At 32.2% G+C, this 21,018-nt stretch overlaps 2 long non-coding RNA genes across 5 annotated transcripts in view; one reads left to right on the top strand and one right to left on the bottom strand.

The window, feature by feature from the left end:
• LOC149954643 (uncharacterized) overlaps nucleotides 1-21,018 on the top strand; it is a 47,352-nt gene that overhangs the window by 25,035 nt on the left and 1,299 nt on the right. The gene's annotated exons all lie outside the window — the stretch shown is intronic.
• LOC149954644 (uncharacterized) lies at nucleotides 8,107-20,555 on the bottom strand. 4 transcript variants are annotated; one of them, XR_016478448.1, is made up of 5 exons: nucleotides 20,220-20,555; nucleotides 18,077-18,104; nucleotides 15,060-15,168; nucleotides 14,497-14,556; nucleotides 8,107-13,731 (listed from the first exon to the last, which is right to left on the bottom strand). It is a non-coding gene; the product is annotated as an uncharacterized LOC149954644 (long non-coding RNA). The 4 variants fall into 4 exon arrangements; XR_016478451.1 differs by having other exon boundaries at nucleotides 8,107-12,241; nucleotides 14,501-14,556; nucleotides 20,220-20,554; XR_016478450.1 differs by having other exon boundaries at nucleotides 8,107-12,241; nucleotides 20,220-20,553.

The following is a 21,018-nucleotide window of genomic DNA, read 5'->3' as shown; positions in this document are numbered from 1 at the left end:
ACAATTAATAAAATTTTCTGATTATTGTGATAGGTAAATTTAAACAAGTTTTACTATTAGTGGTCAATATATAATTGAGCTAGATTACGGTTATTTATAGTTCCCGTGAGTCGCGAAATTTCGCCCTTTCCAATGGGAAAAAAAATTATTTGTAAAATTTCCAATTTCTTCAGTTTCCAGCACTAAATAATATACATTAAATAGTTTAGGCTCACACTAAACGTGTAGAAATAAAAATTAATTTTTTAGAAAATAGTGTTTCAAAATTGACTAAACGCCTGTAATTTCATTCTTCACGCATTGCATAGGGCCGTACAGTGTAGCTCACCACCAGTGTTTAGCTTAGTATTGCCTTCACTATAGAACCCCTGTAAAGGTCTCACACCGACTGAATTTGGCTGCTCGAGGAGAAGTTGAAATAGGTACCTTAGGTGAAAAAACCGTGAAATTTCGCGTAGTTCATGAAAAATACGACTGTCGCTATTTCAGTTCATCTACAAATTATTAATTTGTATTGTGAAAGAAATAATTTAAGTTTCTTAAGAAATTAAAATTATAAAATATCAAATAATTAGTAAACGACTACGAGGTTTTGGTTTGTAGGGCTTAACGTGAAATGAAAATTTACCTTATTTTGTTGTTAATTTATAACGAGTGTAAAACCCAAAATGGTTATTAAATTAATTAAGAATTGTGTGAACTTAAACTTGGAATAACTCGAAAAGGTGATCACGTTTCATATCAGTGGTAAATAACGAAATATTTCATTCATAATTATACGCACACGCAGTTTCCAAGTCATACCAAGCTCATTCAATCCGAGGGGCAGGTCACTTCCTTGATTAACGACGCACCCCTCGAAAGATTAAATCCGATTTACTTGTGATTATTTTGTTATATTAAATTAAATCACGAATATGTTGATTAAATCACGTTTAATCACGATTAGAATGTTTAAATCTGATTTAATCATGATTAAATATGATTAAAATTATTAAATCCTGTTTGAAACGATTAAATATGATTAAAATTATTAAATCCTGTTTGAAACGATTAAATCGTGATTAGTATAATTGAATCGCGATTAGAAATTAGAACGATAATCAAACACAATTGCGATAGAATCATCAATATTAATAATTAATATTAAATTATCGTACTTTAGTTTTGATTTTAATTATAAAATCTCGATTCAACCGATTACATTGATTAAATCTGATTAAAATGATTAAATGCTGATTAAAATGATTAGATATGATTAATATGATTAAATTATGATTAGAATGATTAAATTAGTTTAAATCGTGATTAGATTGATAAAATCGTGATTAGATTGATTAAATCGTGATTAGATTTTCTAATCTTGATTACATTTTTTAATCTGGATTACCTGATTTAATCATTTTACTATGATTAAGACGCATCCAAAATGGAGTGATTTGACCCTCGATTCAATCAGTAATTAAACTTTGTTGTTTACCGATATTCAATACCCAATAAATCACATGTAGTCATTTACTGAACGCGTTATATATAATTATACTTACTTCATAAGTTAATTAGTAATTCATTAGTTCAATTATTTATATTTACCAATATAATACCAACTATAAAATCGAGCCAGTTTGAAAGCTGTCTAGCGTTTTCCTTAAACTTGAAATTTCACCGAAAGTACGTTTATGTGAACTTCTCCTCGAGCAGAAAAATTCGGCAGGTGTGAAACCTTTACAGGAGTCCTTTAGCGAAGGCAATACTAAGCTAAACACTGGTGGTGAGTTACACGATACGCGCCTATGCAATGCGTGGCGAATGACATTACAGGCGTTTGGTCAATTTTGAAATTATATTTTCTAAAAGATTATTTTTTTATTTCTACTTCTTTAGTGTGAGCCTAAATTATTTAATGTATATTATTTAGTGCTGGAAACTAAAGTAATTGGAAATTTTCCCAAGAATTTTTTCACCATTGGAAAGGGCAAAATTTCGCGATTTACGGAAACGATAGAAAGGGTTTCCAACTAACCCCATTTACTAAGATAATTAGAGATCCTAGGACTCCGTTAATTGCAGATTTAATTTAATTTTACCGATATTAATTAAGTGTAATTTAGAGAAATAGCTAAAAATGAAGCCAATTGCACTCGTTAATCATTGTTTTTAAACACATTCAACTTCCCGAATTCAAATTTCCCGCCGACATTTCAAATTTTGGGATCGCGCTCAGACTCAATTTGACGATTAAATGCTTTTCTTTGTATATAAATTTAACTACTTCATCAACGCGACTTAAATTTTCGTTCATGAACGCTAAACTAAGTGAATTACGGCTTTATCTCATATTTAGGGAAATCTACGATTTGGCGGGAATTTGAAATACCTTATTTGTTGACAAGCTAGCAGTAATTTGTTTTATTCTTGGTTCTGTTGAGTCACCTTGGGTTACTATTTTAAAAGTCAAGATATTCTGAAGATTATAGAAGCCTTTGAACAGTTCATAATAAAGAATAATTTCTTTAATTCAGACTAATAAAAGCAAAAATTTGTTTAAATAATTTATTAGCATACAAGTATGACTGACTTCATATCATTTATATTGAAGTTTTTAACTCTGCAACTGGAACTTAACTGGTCCTAGAAATAAGAATGTTAGTAAAAATTAAAGTCTCTCAGTCTAAAGTTTTCGTATTTTACAATTGGTTTCTCTGAAACAATTCCTGTAATAGTAGTTTTCAGGCCCGGATTGGCTCCTTTGGGGGCCTTCGGCTAGAGACTGAATAGGGGGCCCCTTACCAGGCGGTGTGGGGGTATGGAATAAAAATCTAAATGTTTATTTATAGGACAACAAATAACGTTTAAAGTATAATAGATTCTACGTGCACATTAATTTGAAACGTCAAACGCGTCTAAAGTATATCTTTAGGAAAAATTTATTATAAGCAATTTGGGGGCCCCTTGAGCCGGGGGCCCTCGGCGATCGCCAACCAGCCGATCTGGCCAGTCCGGGCCTGGTAGTTTTAATCTTAACCATCCATTATGTCTGCTAATTTTTAAAGCAATTTCGCTAGAGTTACTTTTGTATGAAAAATATAGTATAAAAATATATGGACAATTTTCGAGGCAGCAAAAATGATGGCACTATACAGGGTGGAAGCCTCATACGCGTGGTCCAGCCTCGGTACTTCTCCTAGTACACCAGAAATTTTATTTCTGTATTCACTCCTGAGAATCAATTTTTAAATTTTTTACTCCCTGTTTCAAAAGGGGTTTGTAAAATCAAAAGGAAAATAAATATGTAGGTATGTATGGAGCTCTACCGACTGGAAAACGTCTCCGTGAAATCTTAGGAAATGATCCAGCGTGCCTCTTACGTGGGGAACCCAACGAAGACCTGTGCCATAACGTTCGTGAATGTCCAACAATCGAGGAGAAAAAGTTGTCGAACATTATTTGTTACCCCTGGTGACCATATTTGCCTTCGACAATGTGGGAGATCGCCATCTAATTGAAAACACGAAGTAAATCCTGAAGCAGTGGTGGTTTAAAATAAATGACATCAAGCGGGCCAACTAACAAAACAATAAACTGCCATATATAGAAACCTTTGTAAATAATTTGTATTTATAATATACATAATTTTAACAATTTCAATATAAGTTCTAACATAAATATATATATTTCTAACTTGTAATATAATTATAGCCTGTGAGCTTTGCTCCTTCCTCGAAAAGGAATTTGCCAAATAAAAATTCATTCATTCATTCTGCGGGTGAAACAGTCGCTGGTAGGCCAAAAATAGACCAATGGGAGAATTAGAACAAAATTCCACACTGCTCTCTTACACCAGCAATGGTTATTGACAAAGCGGCAGATGGGAAGAAGTAATTTTTTATCGTAGTTTATAAATGTTTTACTTATTCTTCAGAACAAATAGTTCTTTTTATAAATTCAGCAACGCTTGCCGAACTTGTTTTTATGTTGCTCCTACGTCACGATGTCCTAGCTTTATTAGAATAGTTTTGACACGCGAGGTTTGCACGCGCACGTGGAAATTCGAGGTTTCTCGCGCCCTGAGCGCGCGCTCGCAATATAACCAAAGTTAAAGCAGTGACGTAGTAGCTACATACAAACAAGAAGGCCACGTTAATTTATAAAAACACCAATTATCGCTCGCTACGTAGTTATGGTAAAATTATCGCGAAATCGTTATTTTCCAAACTTTTTGAATTCAAAATAAGTAAAACAAACCGTGAATCTGACCTCTCCAAATGGCCACTCCTAGAACTAAAACTGGAGCTTCAGTTGCAAAAACAAACACAGTCACACATTTATCCAATCGCCCGAAAAAGCATTTGGAAGATGCGCTTCTAATCCTCATATTGGTCTATTTTTGGCCTACCAGCGCCTGTAGAAGTGTTCTACCTGCAGCACTCTAGTGTACTAGGAGAAGTAATGAGGCTGGACCACGGCTGAGGCTTCCAGACTCTAAAGATTACGCGTAATCTCATTAGTACAGTCTAAGTTACGGGCTTGTACACCGTTTACGCGGAGTGACTAGCACCTCGGCTACTATTTAATGTAAAATAAAACATAATACAGTATAATCATTGTGGTCAATTGATATCAACCTACATTTACGGTGGTAGTGAGGAAAAATGCAGGGATAAGGTTAGAAGTGTTATACTTATGGATATTATGTTACCTATCCTTGCTCATAGAGCTACTTTTTCTGAGATTATAAAGTGCTGAAACTTGGAGTACTTTTCTGAAGAACATTAAAACACTTTAGTGTAATTAATAACGTACCTGATAGTGTCAAAATTCCAACACAGAAAACTTTGCGTTTGACCCAGCAGTAGTTGAGGGCAAAGGCTTTTCATACCAATTCCAAAGGATGAACATGATAGTTAAATTAAATGTGACTGTACAACATGAAGGATGAGCCAGATACTGAAAGGACGACTGAACTACTTTTGTTTATTGATAACAGGTTTATCTAACAATTTTTTTTATTGTGATACAACAGATGTTTAGAGCATATATTAATAAAACAATCTACTAAATAATGACTTTTTTTATTGCAACAAAATCATACATGGACCCCAATATAGCCTTAATGCTAGTGTCACACTCCTCAATAGAAAATGTGAGACATGGTTGGAAATTAGTGATAAAAATTCTGATAATCAAATAAATTTCCCTCTTTCCATTGACTTAGTTTGAATCCAGCTTATTTTATTGCTATCGCTTGATTATTATATTAAGTAAAGTAAAGTACCTATCTTACCCCTTTTGTATTTCATAAACTACTGGTATCTAAGTAATCTTATTTTTTACAGGTAGAGAATTGTTCCACTGGATATCGCCTAGAGCAGTACAAAAATACCAGAACATCAACTTATTATTATTTTAATTTCAGAAAAAAATTCCTTTAAATCCATATTTTGAATTTTTGTGCTATGGACCAAGAATAAGAAGATTTAAAATCAATACAACTAGTTTTATGAATCTTAAACTAACAAAACCTGAATTATAAATAATTATTGGAAAACAAACTAGCTAGTCAATTCAATGACTGTGGTCATTGTGAAAATTATCAAAGAATAAGGCAACTACTTACCTATAGAACATTTGTAAGTACGCTACCATACAACGTTTTTTTCAAATACTGTGCATACCACAGGTATTTTGATAAGTAATGGTAAATAGTATACATATGTAAAATTAATTATATTTAACAGTTTGCACCATAATGTTATTTACCATTATTTAACATCTGTTAAATTTCACTTTGGAACACTTAAGTGGAATAGGCTCATTAAAACATTAGGTGGTTTTTTTTCGCCTGTTCTGGGTTTTTTGAGCAGGTTAAAAAGTGTAGCCATATGACGTCATTTTACTTCAATTCTGTCTTGACGAAAAAAATTATTTAGAGTAAGAAGGGAGTAGTTAATTAAAGAGTAAAGGTTTTTATTATTATTATTATATTTTCGTGAAACGCAATTTAAACAGACGACAAAGCTAGATTACTCCCTCTACACCTCCTTTCGAGGAGGAGTAAAAAATTTAACCTTAGAACTCTGGAACAAGCTAACAAAATTCGGTACAGGATAAATCTTACCCCGAGAACAGGCGAATAAAACGTCTTAGGGTAAAAAGTTTACACTTTTTGTCCCCGGACAAGCGAAAAAAAAACCACCTAATAAAGAACAAAAATAATACAAACTACATGTAGGGACTGGTTCCTACTCTTACATTTCCCAGAGACGTTTCGAAATGTTTTAAATAAAACCCCAAAAATGTTTAATTCCATATCAAAAAATCAAAAGCTATGTAAGGGTTCAATGTTTATGTTATTTTTACTACTTGTTTAAAGAACCATCAACTGTTTTTTTAAATTAATACGCCTAACATTAACAGGATTTTGAGATTTGCATTATTTTTTGCATGTTCTGCTAAGCCGGAACATAAAAAATAATCAAATTAACAAAATCGATCATAATTATGTTTAACTAACTTCAAGAAAATCTCCAAATATTCTAGATCCTAAAAAAATGCAATGTAATTTTTAATAGTAATGACAGCCTGAGTTCCATTTTAGCTAATTTTTGGAATATGTAATCAATTGGGATATTTAAAAACGCCCTCACGGGTGCAGGCGATGCTAGAGCCACCCAAAACATTTCTGAAGCGCCACCTAAATTTCCAAAAATCCCCTCCTCTACAGGAAGAAGCCTTGATCTGGCCAACTATACTGACTTTTCTTTTTCACTTGACAAAAAGTTTATTTATTTTGGAAAAAATGCTTCCTAAAAAAAAGGCCACCAAAAACTTAATTTGGCCAAGTCAGCCTTGATTTTTCAACTTTACAAAAACTTTTTGGGGGTTTCCACCTCCCATCTCCTTAGAAGGGATGCCCCTGACCAGAGTTTATGGCTTAAGCTCCACCAATTTAGAAAAACCTGGCGACGCCACTGCTGTACACACCTGATGAAATTACTGAATGGTCAACGAAACTAGTCTTATAAAATATTTTGTTTTTATTCTTAGTGATTTTAATACATATTGTTATAATAACCGTATATGGTAGGGTTTCATTAGATTATTCTTTTATAACCTATGGTCAGTGGTAGAGCTCGGCATTTGGATAAAAATTAACCACTTATTTTATTTTTATCCATAACCTACAATTATCTGAAAATAAATTATTTTTTGCATGTTAAATCTTTTTTATCCATGGATAATATCCATAAATAAACAGTTAACCAAAATATTTACGATTAATCGAAATTTTGTCAGTTAATTTATCTGTTATGCAGAGCTCTAGTCAGTGGCGTCCCCCTCCCTGCCACTTAAAAATGTTGCGCTCTTTCATACATCATATATAAAAATCCTCCCCAAAAAACTCGTGTCCAACCTTTAGTTGTGTACGCTGCAAGATATACACGACCATCACTGGCTCTACTAGCCCCATTTATTAAATTATATTAAACCAACAAAACAACCAGGGTTAGTTTCAAAATCTAACTTTTTAATTAGGTTTGGCAAAATCCTCTTAATTTGGTTTGAAAACTTCCTTATATTTCCAGCTCATAATCTAACTAACTACCATTTGAATTTTAGTTGCTTTCTGTAATAGTGAAACATTAGATTTGACAGTCTAGCTTTTACATGCATGCTATTAACCCCTGAAATAAAGGGCAGTTTAATTAATAATTGCCAATTTTTTTTTCTAAAATTTTAACTTTATGAATAGTAAAGTGATGTAGAATGGATGCCATATCCAGAAAAATAAGACCCTATAGTGGGCAAAATATATACCAAAAATATTATCTTGCACAAGTTCTACACTTCAGCACAGCTCACTATGATGACAAGCAGACTGGAGGACTAGAGACCAACATAAATAAGAAAACTAAGCAGTATCTTTGTGAAACCTAAGTAAAGGATTTCAATTAGCAAAATCTATGTAACAGAATTATGTTGGATTCGGTTAAACATTCAGTATTTTTAGTAAAATAAAATCACATTCAGAGTAATGACATTAAAAATTTAAATGCTTTTCAATTTCTCAGAACTCAAAAATCCTCCAGTCACCTAAAAAAAATGTTTTAATTAATAGTACACAGTTTTTATAACTTCAAACAATACAATAAGTCATCTCCGTTTGTTTATTGATTTTCTTCATTAAAGGGATAGTAGCAATTGTTTTTGCTGATAATGCATGTTAGTCAAAGTTGATTTATTACATAGGCTAATATTGAAAATTTATTTGTCCAATTCTCAAAAAACATTTTTTTTTCCTTCAAGTGGATTTGAAAATTAAAATACAAACAAAACCTCAGATTTATTTTCTTTGAAATATTCTCGAGCACTTTGGTAAATTTCTAAAAGCATAGCACGGCTCCAAGTTTCTTTAAAAAAATATCACTGAAGACACTTAACAGAAAAATTCTCGTTGTGTAAAGCAAAATCTTAAGATATTAATATGCTGTAATTATTATGAAACTAATGGCTGTAAAATTATTTAGATACAAAATTAATAATGATAATAATAATAATTCGCTACGCTAATACTCAAGGCCTAATTCAGGTGGCCAGGTTAAATTGCGTAGGAGGGTGGTGGCCAACAGCTCCCTACACTTACTGTTACCATTAACCTCCACAAGTTTTAACCTGGTTATAACACAATTTCTAGATAAGAATTGCATAGAAAACCTGATATTAAAGATGTACGACTAAAATTCCTGTATTTGACAAACGGGACTTGGTAATTAGAAAAAATCAACTTTGAGTTCTATTGAGTTAAAGAAAAGTTAAATTTGAATTTCATTGAGTTGAGGAAAAGTCAACCTGGAATTCCGTTGAGTTGATGAAAAGTCAACCTGGAATTTCATTGAATTGAATTCCGGGGAGTTGAGGAAAATTTAACTTTGAACTCCGTTGGAGTTAACAAAAACTAAATTAACGGATCTGAGTAAAGCAAATCAAATGACAAACACAATACAAACATATAAATTAACAAACTTAAAACCAACTTATTACCAACTTAACTAGTTTACTGAAATATGCTGACCACTTAAAACCAACTTAATATCAACTTAAATGTGAATACCAACTAAATACCAACTAAAAACCTTATTTTTTGGTAAGGGACAGAAGAATAAATAGATTAATTTTTAATCTCGGGACTTTGTAATAGTTTTATATTTTAATTTTGTAAATATTCAATTTGAAACGTTTGATTCCGTAACTATGTCCTATTTCCTTTTTAGCGTTATTTTTATTAATACCCTTTTGGACATTTATTTTGTGTTTTTAAGTGTAGCTCCTTTTAAAGTATTCATTTTCCCTTACCAAAAAATAAGTTGGTTTTTAGTTGGTATTTAGTTGGTATTCACATTTAAGTTGATATTAAGTTGGTTTTAAGTGGTCAGCATATTACAGTAAACTAGTTAAGTTGGTAATAAGTTGGTTTTAAGTTGGTGGGAAAATGCCTTTTTCTTTAAGTTGGTATTTAGTTGGTTTTTAGTGGTCAGAAAATGAGATATTTGTAAGTTGGTTTTAAGTTGGTATTTAGTTGGTTTTAAGTTGGTATTTGTCTCAAATACCAACTTAAAGTATTTCCTAGACCACTTATTTTTTGGTAAGGGATTATATCCTTAAATTTATTAGTCTTAATTTTGGAACCGCCTTGAAGGCATATTCTGCCGAAGTACTGCGGTTTTTTATTAATTATAACGATCCTATTACCATTGTTTTACTTTATTAACCAAAGGATACTCTAAAGAAGCAGCGGGAGAAAAAGTCTAAGAAATAATGCTAAGAAAATCTGAAACTTGTCAGAAAATTAAAAAAATATGAAGCTATTAACTCAAGTGGATTTCTGTTCTAGAACCAAAACTAAATGTGAGGGCGCCCCTCTACGCTCACAATCCAATGAAAAAAATCATGAAAAATTGCTTACCTTCAAGGTTTACACTACCAAAACACATGTCTCTTGGCCACTACTGGCCTACGTTTCAGAAACACATTATCGACCATTGTTTTTTTGAGTTTGAATGCTTCTCTTACTAATTTTAGGCGCCGATTCTAAATTTGAAGTCCGTATTTTTCTATCTGGTCTAGTTTCCGAGATGAGAAAATGCAAAAACGCATTAAAATTGAAAAGTTTTGTTACTCTGCAGAAACGCATTATGTCGTAATTAACCAATAAGAGTCTTCATTTTGTAAAATTTCGTCTGCTCTAATTTCTTTGGCTGCATTCCCAGGGTAACAGTCACAATGGCCATTACTCAGTATTATTATACCACAATGCGTTTCTGCCAAATATAAACGTACAAAACGCATTATGTCAAATTATTCTGAGATTTACTTAATTTTGGGGATAGTCGTTGTTATATTTATATTGCGGACTAAAAGAAACCCCTAACAACTAGTTTTCAGTTACCTAAATAGTAGTAGTAGCATTGTTATTATTCCCTTACCAAAAAATAAGTTGATTTTTAGTTGGTATTCACATTTAAGTTGATATTAAGTTGGTTTTAAGTGGTCAGCATATTTCAGTAAACTAGTTAAGTTGGTAATAAGTTGGTTTTAATTTGGTGGGAAAATGCCTTTTTCTTTAAGTTGGTTTTTAGTGGTCAGAAAATTACATATTATTTGTAAGTTGGTTTTAAGTAGGTTTTAAGTTGGTATTTAGTTGGTTTTAAGTTGGTATTTGTTTCAAATACCAAATTAAAATATTTCCTAGACCGCTTATTTTTTGGTAAGGGTTGGGTATTAGCCTAGCTGATTATTGTTATTATTAATATTATTTTTAATAAGAATTAAAAAAATCGATTTATCTTGATATGCCATTTTTGGAGATAATATAGGGGTGTGCGAGTACTCGATCATCATTGAGTACCCGACGTTTTTTGAGGTCGAGTACTCGAAACTCAAACTCGAATAAGAAAATTTAAATACTCGTCAATTATCGAGTAGTAAAAATTTGCCTTATTCGAGTACTCGACTACTCGAATAAGCCGCTTGCTAAACTCGTCGAGTTATTTCCCCGTCGATAATATTCAGCCCGTCGTGTAATCGTCTAAAAAACGCCACACTCCCCCTCTAAAAGAGTCTCTTTCTCTTCGTCTACCCTTACCAAAAAATAAGTTGGTTTTTAGTTGGTATTTAGTTGGTTTTCACATTTAAGTTGGTTTTTAGTTGCTATTTAGTAGGTTTTCACATTTAAGTTGGTTTTAAGTTGGTTTTAAGTAGGTTCAAGTTGCCAGCATATTTTAATAAACTATTTAAAGAGGTAATAAGTTGGTTTTAAGTTGTTTTTAAGTTGGCTGGAAAATACTCATTTTTTGAAGTTGGTTTTAAGTTGGTTTTTAGTGGTCAGATAATTCCTTATAATTTTTAAGTAGGTTATAAGTTGGCTTTAAGTGGTCTTTATTAAGAAAGCTTTTAGTTGGTTTTAAGTTGGTGTAAAGTGGTTTTTAAGTAGGTTTTTAGTTGGTATTTAGTTGGCATTTGTTCCAAATACCAACTTAAAAAGTTACAAGACCACTTATTTTTTGGTAAGGGTAGCCCTTTTCTCCACCGATGAAGCGTTTTATTTTATCTTCAACGCGCGGCTGCACAGTACACAGCTATGATATTAATAAATGCCATCGTTACCTGGTACTCTTAGACATACGGTACGACGGCTAGCTTTGAATTGGTAGTAGTAACAAGTAAGGCGGGCTTCTAGAACTTTCTCTAAAGTTTCGGTTTCGAATCGAGCTTCACTTAGGCGGTTTTTCACGACTCTGACGGCGGCGTTTTTCGGGTGTTAGGCTTCACGTATTCTTTTAACAATTAAAAACCGTACGGAACTATGTTAAAGCTAAGTAGAAGAATAATATAATTAAGTTAATTTAGATTTTAAAGTTATTAAAATTAATTAAAATTTTGAATTAGCTACTGGTTTTTCTTCAATCGACAACCCCGGGCGATTTTTCAAACTACTCGAGTACCCGAACGATTTTTCTTAAATACTTGATACTCGAATAAGGAAAAATTTTAGCTTAATCGAGTACTCGACTCGACCAAAATATTACCCGACTCGACTACTCAACAGAAGCTTGTCGAGTACTCGATACCCGACTCGATCACCAAAAACCACTACTCGCACATCCCTAAGATAATATGTTTCTGAAACGTAAGGCAGACCAGTCTGATCTAGAAATTTTTTGATAGACTCCATGCTTCAGAACTACAAAAAAAGTTTTGATAATTATATCTTAGTGGTTATGAAACCTTCCCAGTTTTTAACCCAAATTTTTAAATCCAAATTGTTTTGGGCTTTCAAAAAAAAAATGCATGCATGGGTCTTGCTTAATAGGTAGTGCTATTACACTGCAATAGTTTACTATAAAGAGAGCCAACACAGAATTAATGAATTCAATAAAAATTCAGAAATAAATATTTTGACAAAAATATTAATTAACTTTTGCCCTTTTTTTGATGCACAGTAAAACTTCCATAGGTGTTTTTGTTAAAAGAAAAAAATTATAGCATCATGTTCAGCACATAACTACATTTAAAACAAAAAGGGATAAATTTGCACATTTTACTACTTTTTACTTAAGATGTTGTTTTAAAACCAATAAATTTTCCTTTGTGGTCGGGATGTGTATTATGATACTTTTCTTTCATTGGCTAGGCCAATATTACAACGTTCTTTTATTCTAAACGCACAAAAAAAATGAGGTTGTCATTAGAAATACAACTTTCATTGTTTGAAAAAACCTTATAATAAATCTTTAAATTTGAAATGGACTATTAGTTTCCACCAATAAAATTTGTTGCCATTAAAACCCTTAAGTCGTCTACACTTTAAAATAATTGAAATAAATTATTGTTAACTATTCTTATCCCTTTCCGTGATTGTAGCCCACGGCCAGATTAAGCAGGGTTGGCACGATTTTTCCAAGGGTGGAAAAACCGCGGTTTTTTCCTGTTAAAAACTGTGTGGAAAAATGTATTTCCATGGTTTTTCCACACCTAGTAGCAAAATTCAATAAAAAATTAATAAAAGCAGTGATACTCTCTTCTATTCTATTCACTCGTCTGTCTATACATAATACACAAACAAGAAATTATACCACAAATTCGTAACTTAATAGATATATTAATGAGTAATTTAGCCTGTTTCACCGGTTTTCCCACATGTCCCGGCAAAATCCTGTTTTGGCTGGGTTTTGCGAACCCTGATTTTAAGTGTGTTTTCTCAGCACTATAAAGGTGGAGGGGAAAAACGTTAAGATTCCATTTATGTCCCGAGGCAGTATTTCACAATTTTGATACATATTGCAAGATTTCTTTGGCTCGTGGGTGCAGTACTTCACCTTTTGTAGTGGTTAATCCCTTACCAAAAAATAAGTTGGTTTTTAGTTGGTATTTAGTTGGTATTCAATACTATTCACATTTAAGTTGGTAATAAGTTGGTTTTAAGTTGGTGGGAAAATGCCTTTTTCTTTAAGTTGGTATTTAGTTGGTTTTTAGTGGTCAGAAAATGACATATTATTTGTAAGTTGGTTTTAAGTAGGTTTTAAGTTGGTATTTAGTTGGTTTTAAGTTGGTATTTAGTTGGTTTTAAGTTGGTATTTGTCTCAAATACCAACTTAAAGTATTTCCTAGACCACTTATTTTTTGGTAAGGGATCGTCTGTGATAAAGGAATGATCATTCAGATATAATGAAACTGAAATAAATACAAATGGTACATAAAAATTGCTCCCCATTATCACATTATCAATGGAAACATGACTAAAGACCTTTTCACACGAGCGAACTTTTCAAATCAAAATACTGAGTCAGCAAAAATTGATCAGTGATACATCTTTTCTTGTGTACTTTTTTAGTTTATCAACTCATCGAACTTTTATTCACACGAACGAACTAGTTAACTCAACTCAAGTTTACTCATCTAGTTGGGTCAAAAAGTTGGAATCATTACTGGTATTGCAATTTATTTTTATTCTATAATATTTATAAATCTTGAGGAGCTAGCCATGCACTTCCTAAAAATCTGCACAATGATTACAGGCATATGAAACTAAGTACAGTCTTGTGGTTATACTAAATTACATATCACTTTGGTATCTAAGCATTTAACACAAATATCATTGGCTTTGTCTTTTTATTCCAACAACAGCATGTAGTTTTGTTATTAATTTATTTTTCCTGTGACACGGCAACATGAATTCCTATATCTGTGGTCTCTTTTCACCAAAAGCCAGCGGCAAATCTAAGGGTTGGCTAAGTTCAGTGCAATAAATAATGTGACAGCCGGACCCTCACATGTTCAGAAAAGGCTTCAAATCAAATTTAACTAGTGAACGCCAAGGACCTTAATAACGTTACTGACTAAGTTGGCAATGGCCAACTGTAAATAATTGAGAGACCTGCTTTAAATTTACTTATTTTGCATAAAACTTAAAAGAAACTAATAATAGTTACTACTCACGCACTGGCTTAAGGAGAGTTATTAGTTCCCTCAACTGAACTAGCTGTGTACAGACTCCACCTTAGAATTTAAAAAAGAAATGATTGATCATCTTGAAAATATACAATTAAGGGGGGAAATATTAGTTGGGCAAAGCAGCCTAGGACCACAAACTACCCATAGTGTTCAATAAAAGTGGTAATGGTAATTGGCTGGCAATGATTTTCTTTGATTTCTTCATTGAGATAGATCCATTAATTTTTCTATTTTGAAAACATAACTTTCCAATACATCAATGAGAGTTATTCTCATGCTGAAAATATACCATTATCAAGTCAGTCCAGGAGCTATATAGTCTAAGACTTATATTTATTTCTCGCCATGTTAAAAATCACAAATAAACAGTTTCACTTAGCTCTGAAGCTTGGAATAGCAATTGAATATGTAGTGACAACATTTTCATGGAGCATTTTATGTTTATTAGAAACTTAAGTATAAGCTTTAAACTATATATGTATACGCGTGAAAAATCTAAGGAAGACTATGGTGCCCTAAGAGATTTAATGTGAATCTAAGAACATTACCAAATTATATCTTCAAATTCACTTCTTCCTGATGACGCCTCAATAATGCCATTTAAGAAAACGTTTTTTATTTCCAATTTCATTTTGTTGTCCAATGAACAGCCATAAACTAAAAAAATTACTTTATTCTAAGCATATTAGGATGTAATGGTTAAAACTAAATTTAATTATGCTAATTTTATTTAATTATACCTAAGAAATAAACCCACACTAGTTGGCACCAATAGTGCAATTTCTGTACATGTTTTATGAAGTAGACATAAATAGACCTGGATAACGGTTCCAAAAATTTCATTGCTTCGTAAATTACCTTACATATATGAAAATAAAACCAATCCAAAATAACTCTTGAGCGCTAGTTCTTAGCAATGAACTTCTAAGAAGCATGCGACCAAACTTAAAATTTACTATCTTGAATAATTTTGCTGTTACCTGGTACAATGTTGAAGAAATGCCCCGTACACGGCCAAACCACACACTTTTAAATGAATGTACCAAATTTCAATAATACATCCCATAAGTGCAATTGATCATTGAATTAAACCAAAATAAAATAGCCAAGATAGGAAAAAGGATAACAGAAGACTTAGTTAGGAGGACAAGCTTGTCTGTCCAAGAGTCTAATAGTGTCGATATGATACTTTGCTTTTGTGTTGAAAAGAAAGATAAAGAAATAAACTATCTATTTCCACATTATTGGTATTGCATACTAAAAGACTAGGCGCCTTGGTATTTTGAAACAACTCTTTTTGCTATAAAGCAAAATAATACAGATTAAACAGAAGAAAACAATTGAGCTGATCAAGCTATCAAACATGATTTACACTTCCATACATTGTTTCACACTGGGAAGGTGGACAGGACTTACTAAAGGTTTATTATTTAAGTAGGCAACAAGAGACCAAAATATATTTCCAAAATGATGACCTCTAGAATATTTGCATGTTTTTAAACACTTTACTCCTTTTAATTTTGAAACTTAAAATTGCCAGTTTTCAGTTCAAAAGATCAAATTTCTCTACATGGACAAAAGGCATGGTGTAGCAAATATTCTAGACTTTCTACAGAAAATCCTACCTCTAATTTGCTTTCAGCACTAATAACAATTTACTCTCCAGAGGTTTCCAGTGAGCTACTACCTCGTCATTAGTATATAATCTTTAATACTGGAAAAGGATAAATGCCGTGTCGACTCAAGGATAATGTGATCTTGGAATGCTAAACTATGGCTTAAACTCAGTGCCTAGAAACTCATAACCCAGTTATTGGTTTCATTAGCAATGCATGTAAAGAATACTAGTCAGGAGTTAAAATTCAGGCTAGCAACCGATATTAAGCACAAGCATAAACCATTAATAAACACATGTCCCTTTAAAATCAATTTTAATTTAATTAAGTAGTCTTGTGTATAGGCCAAAACTTACTTTCTTGCCGGGTTGTAATACATAGGAGGGTGGTGGCCATCTCTTCATGCCACTAGAGAAAACAGCTCCCTACACTTAATATTACCATTAACCTTTACAAGTTTTTATAGAAAGGGGAACCCGAAGATATCGGGTGAAACTTCCAAACTCAACACAGAAGTAGTTGCTCTAGCTTTTAACCCAGAGCCACAAACTAGTATCGAACCTGGCTACTCTTGCTGAGAGCTTTATGTCATATTGTTAGAAAATATTAAAAAAAAACATTTAACTAGACTAAAATTCAAAAATTAAAAATAAAAAGCAAATAGCTTTTTAAGTTCTGACATGGAATTGCATAGCTAAAATGGCCGCCTTAAGTAATTTAAATAAGCACAGTTATGTTAAAATAACTAAAAAATTAAACAAATTCCTTTTTAAAGATAATGAGGCATAAGCTTACTTTCTTTCCTTTTAGTACCATAGAATTTCACTGCCTTAATTAACACTGGCGATTTCCGGTTAACCAATATTTAAACAAATTACCCTTACCAAAAAATAAGTTGTCTAAAAAATATTTAAACTTGGTTTTAAGTTGGTATTTGTCTCAAATACCAACTTAAAACCAAGTTTAAACCTACTTAAAACCAACTAGAAGTATACTTAAAACCAACTCTGATTTCGCTTAATGGAGGCAACTTAAAGCCAACTTAAAAATAATATGAAATTTTCTGACCACTAAAAACCAACTAATTACCAACTTAGAAAAAAGAAGTATTTTCCAGCCAACTTAAAACCACCTTAAAACCAACTTATTACCCCTTTAACTAGTTTCTTGAAATATGCTGGAAACTTGAGCCTACTTAAAACCAACTTAATATCAACTGAAATGTGTAAACCAACTAAAAGCCAACTAAAAACCAACTTATTTTTTGGTAAGGGTAGTTGTATCTAATTTTTAGGCCTAGAGTTTAACTTATTTTCTGTAATTAACACAAAAATAATGAAGATAGACAGGTGTAAAATGAAACTGACAATTTAATAAAATATCACTTAATTTATAGCAAATAGGGCTTATACTAAGCCACAGTGATTTTAGACTAAAAAATTATAATTGAAGTGGAGCAAAACAAACTTTTAAAAGTTTGCAAAGTAATCGGAAATATTTATAAGGAGAATCACGATACGTTTTTAATGATAAATTAAAAAAAAAGGTTAATTAAAATAGATTGCTCTTACCATAGAAAAACCTCTGTACTAATTAGCCTGACAACGGCGCTAGTATTGGCGCCAAAGCGACCGTAGCTTAGTTTTGTAAATTAAGTAATTAAAATTAAACCTCCAAAGAGTTTTTGCTAATTTTCATTTTTTAATCCTCCTAGGTATGATTTTGGTTTCCTTTTTTTTCTAGATTTCAGGGAAGGCTGAGTAACCATGTTATATTTTTTATTTTATTTTAGGGGCGGCATTTATATTTTTCACAAGGAAATTCCTAAACCTAGTAGAGACAAAAGTAAATTACAAGCTTGTTGACAGTGAAATCAAATAACTACCATGCCCATAACTGGACATCACTGCTTTTATCAAAGATTTCTAAAAGTATGTATTTAAACCTACCATGATTTCTTCAATTGCAAATTGATTCCTGTAACAAAAACCTTTCACTTTAGAAAACACATAAGATCTTTTGATTTTGCTAATTCAACTTCTCAATGACACAGCATTAATGCAAAAACACTCGTACCATGAAAGTATTTTGGTATGCACAGGCTTTAAACGAGCGATCTTTCCAATACCTTGGTAAAGCAAATTTCGCGCTGTGTTTCAGACACTGGGCTTTTCCATGTAGTCTAAAAGGCTGTAGCTGCACAATGGACCTCTGGTCGAAGTGCAGGGTTGCGCTTGACCCAACCACCCGGCCCCTACTAATTATTATTATTGAAGGGGTGGAAAGCCTCGCACTTCGACCTTTGTACAACCCCAGCCTGTGACTTTAGGTAAAAAAAAGTCCTATTTCCGACACAAAGTTAAGAATCTGTTGGGCCGGGATGTTGAAGAAGTCATGCGTCTCCAACCGATGCATACCAAGATGCTCAAACCTTTGAGCCGCATAATAGTCACAGCTACAAAGAATGTGATAGTTTCCTCCTCGGTTAGACAAGCCCTACAAATTGGGTCATCACTGACTCCAATAAGATTTAGGTGTCTGTTAAGTTAGCAATTATTATGTTTCGTCTAGGCGTTGAATAAAGACAACAAGGTTGACTTACTATAAGTTATTATAATTAATTTAAACGAATACGTTATATAACAAAAAAAATAATTATTGGTATAACAATAGTAATTGCATAGCTACTCTCTACATCGCCCGGTCATTCTGTTCATCATCGCTGCTCGCGAAGATTCGAGTAAACCCAGGAGGTTTGGATGCGGTAGAGATAGCGCCATCTTTTGCTCAATACATTTCAGCAATGGCCTGTAAATAGGCCAGTTACCAACCTTATATTCGTCTTAATGAGCGAGAGTAGCTCTTTTGCTCTCTGCCTAGAGGGGCCAGGGATAAACTCCTTGTCCTGCCTATGACCATTCATCTCAAGCCAAAGCTTGAGTTGAAAATCCGATATATACTTGGATGTCACGGGGGATGGGAAGAGCAAATACAGGCCCACTAAACCCAGCTCTTGCACCCTCCCGTCCCAAGGCGTCAGCCTTTTCATTCTAGTATACGAAGTTGTAAGTTTTTTAAATCTAGAATCGTTCTCTTAATAGTTTATTTTTTATTGCTTAAGGTTTTGCAGAAAGATTACAATTTATGTCACCGATTAGAATCGGTTCAGTATTAACGTTTCGAAGTAGGCTATCTATTTACCTCCGAAGTACCACCGTTAGACCCTAATTAAAATGTTGAGGAGTTATATAAAGTATACCAATATTGAGTTTGGATAAATGATTGTTACCATTATTTTTGTATTGAAGCTCGTATAAAAGCCATCACTAGCTTTATAAGCGTTTTCACTGGTTAAATAAATAAATAGATAAATATAAAATTGTCATATGGAAGAGAAGAACTCGATAGTGGCTTGTGGATGTGAGTAGACTCCAAAAGAAGTCTAGACTTTCAATAAATGGCATAACAACTTAATTGAATGCCGTACTACATTACTACACAATTAACAACAATACTACCTCATTAACTACAGTACTACCTCATTCACTATAGTACTACTTAATTAACTAACTATAGTACTACTTAATTAACTAACTAACTATAGTACTACTTAATTAACTATAGTACTACTTAATTAACTAACAATAATACTACTTAATTAACTAACTATAATACTACTTAATTAACTAATTATAGTACTACTTAATTAACTAACTATAGTACTACTTAATTAACTAACTATAGTACTACTTATTGAAAAGAGACTTAAAACGGTTTTAAGTCTCTTTTCAATTAGTTTTTCACAATGTGCTTCTCTCCACATCTATAGTACTACTTAATTAATTATAGTAGCACTTAATTAACTATAGTACTACCTAATTAACTATAGTACCACTTAATTATCGCGGTACTTAATTAAATTAATACCGCAGGCCCAAGTAATAAATAGTTAAAAACTAATATTTTAACTAATTAAGCCTTGGTTTTTAAAATTAATTACGAGCTAAAACAACATGAAAACCATTCCACGAAGTTAAAAAAGTGTAAATAAAACACAATAACCAAGATATTGATATAAAAACAACATTTTACCTTTCTAAATTCGTAATATATAACAAAAAAAGGTATAAGAACAATTAAATACATTCGCTGACAAAATTATTAAGAAATTAGCAAAGAGTAAAAATCTTATTTTCAATCCTATAATCCTACGGAGTCCCAACATGTTGGTTGATTCTTTGGTCGATGCAGCAAATCAAATCCTATCCAAAGATTAATATCAATTCAAATGCATTATAAAGCCTACAGGACTCTAAAATTGTTGACTCTTTCGTCTTTGTAGCACCATGCTAGCCTTTCTAAAAATGTTATGTCTGGCAGCACTGCTCCAGCCTAAAGCTCCATAGACTTACTCATGAGTAAGTGTCAAAATACGACCATTGAAATAGCTCGTTCGGCGACAACTTTCACATTTCCTAAATCTTTTCGAAAGTTCTCGTATTTTGACACTAGTGTACTGTGCCAGTAGAATTTTTAATAAATAAAATAGAGCCTTTTCCTTAGCCTCTTCTTTCAGAGTTAAAAAGCCTTATAGAAACCATTATTTGCAGGGTTGACAAAATTAGTCTTATTTTCTACAAAAAGTGTTTAAACATGTTTTTTTTTTAATTTACTAAATTTAAAAAAAAATCCACCCTACACGGTTTTCAAACTGTTGTTTTTTTATTAAAAAACTTCAAAATGCTATATTTTTTTATAATATTTTTATCGTTAAGAAAGCCTTAATTCGTGGATTTCACGAACAAAAATAATTAAAAACAAACTGGTCTTAAGATAAAACATGTTTAACAAATTTCTTTAACACAGATTAAACAAATAGGAAAAACGTAAA

Source organism: Leiobunum rupestre, chromosome 2 (genome assembly GCF_980474605.1).
Source record: "Leiobunum rupestre chromosome 2, qqLeiRupe1.1.hap1, whole genome shotgun sequence".
Taxonomy (NCBI): Eukaryota; Metazoa; Arthropoda; class Arachnida; order Opiliones; family Sclerosomatidae; genus Leiobunum; species Leiobunum rupestre.
This window is presented reverse-complemented; position numbering and strand designations above follow the sequence as displayed.